The sequence below is a fragment of the Bactrocera oleae genome, chromosome 3 (genome assembly GCF_042242935.1).
Source record: "Bactrocera oleae isolate idBacOlea1 chromosome 3, idBacOlea1, whole genome shotgun sequence".
NCBI lineage: Eukaryota > Metazoa > Arthropoda > Insecta > Diptera > Tephritidae > Bactrocera > Bactrocera oleae.
This window is the reverse complement of record NC_091537.1, coordinates 61,252,304-61,258,712: the sequence shown is the minus strand read 5'-3', so window position 1 is coordinate 61,258,712 and position 6,409 is coordinate 61,252,304. Positions and strand designations below refer to the sequence as shown.

The window sequence follows — 6,409 nt, the reverse complement described above, 5'->3', positions numbered from 1 at the left end:
ATATTTCTGTGTCACATGCGGGCACCTCTAAATGGATGCCTGAACTTGCCTCTTGACTTTGAATTTGTGGCAGCTCTACTCTCGGATGTGGAGTAGGTGCCATCGTTTTTATTAGCTTTAATTGATTAGAAATCATAGCTTTTGTTTTTTCGTACTGGCCTAAGCAGTTTTCGTATCGTTCGTTGAATCGGTGAAGATGAAAATCGAGTGCAGTATCGTGTTAATCTGTCACTCTCGGAAATGAATTTGGCAACCTGTTTTGAGCGTGTAGCTCCTGCAGGTGTAGTTTGATTTTTGTCGTTATTAACCATTTTTGTTATGTTATTTATTACTATATGTGTCAAAGTTAATTAAAATTTTCTCAGTGTAAACTGATTTAAATGCAGCAATAAATGATAATTAATACCGAATACTATTTTACGTATATACAATTTTTTTCGGACTAGATAAATATTTACTTGAGAAATAATTTTTTAATTTGTATATTATTTTAAATATATATTTGTGAGCATATGGCACTTTTAATTTAATAATACTTTACACTTTGTATATAAGTATGTACTGATTGTTTGTGCGTATGTATGTATATTTTCTAATGCAATTGAGAGCTCGTTGAAGAGATCAATGTGCTTTTAGTTTTTTATGTACGCAATCCTGCTTGTTTGTTACAAGGGGTATTGCGGGGTGTATGCCAATGTGGACTTTGAAAATATGTACAAATATAATTTATATGTTTTAATATGTATATATAATATTTAAATATTATTTTTGTTTGTGTGCAATTGAGAGCTCCTTAGAGAGATCAATGCGTTTTTGTTTGGTTCGCAATCCTGCTTGCTTGTGTTTTAACAAGAACAAGAGGTTTTGCTTGAATATATGTACATATGCGTATGTACTTAAGTTCTTGTTAAAAGAATATTTTATGTATGGTTTTTTTTGTTTTTTTTGTTTGCGTTGTAACAAATGTATATTTTAATATTTGGTGTTTTATTTACCAAATCATTTAATCACCTCTTTTGCAAGATTTAAAATTTAATTCTGTAGTTCAATAATACCCAATGTAGGGTGTAGAAAGATAGGCAGATTCTTTGCCGTAAGTTTTTAAAAATTTGCATATATATTTAAGCGACGTAAAGAGAGCGCGAAAATAGATTTGGTAAAACACGATGTTTTCCCGTATATGCACTTGCATGTGTATGTAAATATGTAATTTGGTTTAATAAGTATGTAAATATGTATGTTTGTATTTATTTTGTTTCTCTTCCTTTGTCTTTTAATTTTTGTTATATGTTTGTGCCTTTGCTTACTTTTTTTAGGCAATCCTGCTTACTGGTTTGTTAAAAATAAGGGGTATTGCCGGAAAATATTTACAAGTAAATACTTGAATTATGTTTTTGTTTTTTATGTTGGTGGAATATGTGTGTTTGAAAACACAAAGGTAAGCTTTTAGGCAAACAATAATTATTAACATATTATATATATTTGGACATACAATATTGTACCAAACTGTTTTCGGTTTTTCTTATAAATTAAGCCCGAAAGTATGACACTTTGGTAACCGTTCTATATGTTGTTAAAACGGCTTTTTGTTAAGAGTTTTTTAGTCAGAAAGCATACATATTTACATATAGTAAGTATGTTTTGTTTGTAGATATGTATGTATGTATGTGCGAGTGGTAAAATTCCTATGCTTCTCTCTGCAATGTGTCCAGCGGATATTCCTGTAGATTTTGTTGTTTGTATTTTTGTGGATAAATTTGTTCGCGCCCGAATATGTATTTTTGTTTAGGTTTTGTTGTATGGTGCTTTAGTTTTGCGCTCAATTTATGTATGCTTTTAGTTTATTGTTTTTTTTATATTTATTTTTTTTTTTTTTGTTTTAGGTTCCGCGCCCGCTTGTGTGGGTTTTTGTTTGTTTTAATTACATATCCATATGTATGTAACATATAATGGTAGGTTTGTATAATTTTTGTATATGTTTTCACAATTTAAACTTTTTGTTCTAGCTCTTCTGTAGTGCTTTTGCTCTTTTTTAGTTTTTACATATTTTTGGTAATTTTGGCTATATGTGTGAATATATTATATTTTTCGAGTCACTGCCCTTTTGTTTTAACTCCACTGCACTCTTTTGGTTTTTTTTCACAAAACTGTTTTAATTTTTTCCTAGGACGTAAAATTATAGTGCCTTTCACCACAGGTGTGGTGTGTTTCATTAGGGTGTGTCAGTTTTTCCCGAGTAGAGTGGTGCACTTGGAGGAGGGAGTTTAAACTCATTTAAACAATTATTATTATTTATATATATAATTATAAATTAATTCCGAAAATATGCGAATTTAGTCTACGAATACCCCAACTCCCAAATATTTTCGATATTCTAACAAACCTTATGCCGAACATGCCGTTTAATGTGTGTCTAATATATTTATAAAATTGTTTGAAAATATGATCTCAAGTATATCTCAGATATATCAAAATTAATTCAATCAGCCCATCCCTTTCTCTGTCTTCAATATAGCCTGTATAATAATTTCCGAATTTCCACCTGACAAAATGTGTGATACTTTAATAAAATAATAATTAAATGAAGAAGTTTTCTTAAAAATTGTGTGGGAATATGAATGAAATTAGTCTACACTTTTGTCCAACTCATTATATTAAATTTAGCTTCTTCAGTTGAGTTTATATCCCATATATCTCATTTGAAGATAATTTTATTACAATTTACGCTGACGCTGGAGTAAAGTATAGTAATAAAACTAAATGAGTATATGACCTTTAATATAACTTAATAAAATACAAATTTGATTGTAATTCATCGAGGATTTCGTCGAATTATGAATGTTGAATGGTTTCGCCTGAGGGTATTTTCTTTGCTTTGACCTTTGCAAGTTGCAAGAGTATAAAATGTTCGGTTCCACCCATAGCCCTTCCTTACTTGTTTAGTTTTGTATCAACATTTTGAATTGTCCATTCAGATGTAGGCTCGAGTAATAACACATTTATTTGGAATCGGTTGTTGATAAACGCTGTAGACAGTTGAATGGGATGCTGATATGTCAGAAAAAATAGATGACATAGTCGTGGAAGGTACGTGAATTTGTTAACTTTCAGCTGCTACCATTTTCTGTAACTATATATCTTGAAATTTAGTCCTTACTCGAAGCTGTCGAATCGGATTTAATTTTTTCGAAAATGAATGAAGTAATCTCAAAAAAAGGGAATTTTAATTTTCTGATGCTTCGAGCAAAGCTAGTTTTTTGATTTCAATATTTAAAAGCCTATTCCCCACATCATTTGCATCTTGATGAATCCTATTTCTCCTTGGACGAACAGACGAAGGCTTAGTGGAAGATCGTATTTCAGTTCAAGTTGGTCCGGGATCAGTGTATATTTAAGAAAAGCAAGCTTTTGAAACACTGCAACTTTCCAGTATATATTGTTGTTTGAAGCCCCCGATTTTCCTTTTTGAATTTTTTTAAATTCTTTACTGAACTGGTCTCGCAAATTTTGCCAGTCCTCTCTAGCATCCTCTTCTGAAAATACAAAAAAAAATATTATAAATTACAATTTCAGGTATTTATCAACAGGAATATCACTTAAATAAATTGCTTCTCATTTAGGATATCAAAATCATCTATGGTTTCTATCGTCAAAAGATACATATGAATGGTATCGAGCATTTTGAAAGTGTTTCAAAAGTGGAATTTCCCCAATTGTTTGGGAAGTATTGACGGATAGCCCATTAGTCTCAAGTGTGAATTTAGGAAGTATGTATTATAACTACAAAAATTGTTTTTCAATAGTGCTTTATCGCTTTTTAATGATCGATGTTGGAGCGTACGGGAAGGACAGCGACGCAGAAGTTCTCGCATATTCAGCTATTAATAAATGTATTAATAATGATTATTTAGCTTTTCTAAGTGATAAGCTACTACCCAACTCTGATCTTCAGTCTCCATTTATGGTTGTAGGCGGTGAAGTATTTCCTTTACGAACATACCTAATGGGGCCATTCCCATACCAGTGCTTCAAATCTTAATTATCGTTTGTCGAGGGCGAGAATGATTTAGAAGATTTAGAATTTTGTTGAAAGCAATCAAAACTAATGTTCCAAAAGATGTTCAAATAAATAAATGCATTTTACGCAACGTCATAATTAACAAAAAAAAAAAGAAAACGTACAATAATTTTGATGAATATACATAATTGAGAAATACAAGTAGTTATTCAAATGCTTAAAAATTTCCAGAAACAACAAACACCCACCACGTGAGGCAGAAATTAAACGTAATATTTTTTGCAAGTACTGTTCAGTCAATAAAATATAAATATGCAACATTGCTTAATTGTAATTCAAGATTGGTTACTTACTTGGAATACCAATATTTTTAACAACTTCGTTCCATTCGCACTTTGCTTGTCTTTTTTATGACAATGGTTTTTATTCCACAAAACACTTCTCTTTTGAATTTCCGAAATTTTAACTGCCATTTTCACTATGGTACTTCTTGCATTATTCTACGGGCGAAATCAAACAAGTTTGATTTTCAAACCATGCGTGCAATACGGCGACGTCGAAATGCACGCATTATTGTAAAATCGTGCTTACTGTGGACATCTACATTTGCAAGCAATATTTGGATCTCGCTTTTCGTCGTTTCGCTATGCGATTTTTCGAAATTGCGTCGTTACTGAATAATACTATAATTTATTTATATTTTGTATCTATTTGTAATTTTTTATGAAATTTCTAGTATTTCTTATGTTTTTAAATCAATTAATAAAGTTTTACATATGTTCTGTTATTTAAATATTCTTCTTTTTTTAACATTTAAGGACTGAATGAAAAATACGGTATTAATATACCTACCTTTGAAGTTTATATGATTTCCAATAGAAAATAGTAATTCACTTTACGTTGTTTCAATTCCAGTCGTGATATTGTGGAACGTATCTTCGACGCAAAGCGAGGTCCTACTGTATATCTTTAAAACTAATTAATTATAAAACACATAATAAAAGTTGAAAATATACAAAATTGATTTTTATCCATTTACGATTTTTTATATATTGTATGGTATATAACTCTTTATCTATCGAGTTAGATATAGGGTTATATATATAAATGATCAGGATGAAGAGACGAGTTGAAATCTGGGTGACTGTCTGTCCGTCCGTCCGTCCGTCCGTGCAAGCTCTAACTTGAGTAAAAATTTAGATATCTTTATGAAACTTGGTAGACATGTTTCTTGGTACCGTGAAACCGTTGGTATTGCAGATGGGCGTAATCAGACGCCCACAAAACGCCATTATTCAAAAACAAATAAATTGCCATAACTAAGCTCCACAAAAAGATACAAGATTCTTATTTGGTATACAGGATCAAAATAGGGAGGGGCATCTGCAGTTAACATTTTTTTTTAAGTGGATGTGGTCCCGCTCCTAATAGGTTTAATGTGCATATCTCCTAAACTGCTAATGCTATAACAAAATTCACTGGAAGCAAATTTTTTTATTACTTCTACCTACAGTGTGAAAATGGGTGAAATCGGGTGGCAACTCCGCCCACTCCCCATATAACGGTACTGTTAAAAACTACTAAAAGCGCGATAAATCAAGCACTAAACAGGCCAGAGATATTAATTTTATCTCTCTGATGGTATGAGATGACTTTATAGGAACCGCGTTCAAAATTAGACAGTGGGCGTGGCACAGCCCACTTTTAGGTGAAAACCCATATCTTGAGATCTGCTTAACCGATTTCAACCAAATTCGGTGCATAACGTTCTTTTTATATTTCTATATCATAGTGCGAAAATGGGCGAAATCGGATTTCAACCACGCCTACTTCCCATGTAACACCATTTTAAATTCCATCTGAACCTTTCACTTTCCACTATGGAAATAACTGTTCAAGCCCCTAGGTACTGAATATGTGGACCACAGTGCCTATAATTGACCTCCTACCGAAAATATCGGTCAATCCACAAACGAGTATACGATTTGACTTTGCAAGAGTATAAATAGTTCGGTTACATCCGAACTTAGCCCTTCCTTACTTGTTACATGTAGATTTATACAATGAATTTTATACTCTCCCAACATAGTACTACAGAGTATAACAATTTTGTCACCTAACAGTTGTTTGAATCACCTAAGACTAATCGAGATAGATATCAAGTCATATAATATATAAATATTATATAATATATAAATGATCAAAATGATGAGACAAGTTGAATTCCGAGTAACCGTCTGTCTGACCGTCTGTCCGTGCAAGCGACAACTTGGGTAAAAATTTAAATAATGTAATGAAACTTGATACACGTATTCCTTAGCATCAAATGGAGGTTGGTATTGCAAATTGGTCAAATCGAACCATTGCATACATGAAATGTGTAAAATAAGA

At 31.8% G+C, this 6,409-nt stretch overlaps 1 pseudogene; it reads right to left on the bottom strand.

Annotated features, from left to right (window-relative positions):
* Positions 1 to 2,757: 2,757 nt before the first annotated feature.
* On the bottom strand, positions 2,758 to 4,550 carry LOC118681192 (uncharacterized; annotated as a pseudogene).
* Between the last annotated feature and the right edge of the window lie 1,859 nt (positions 4,551 to 6,409).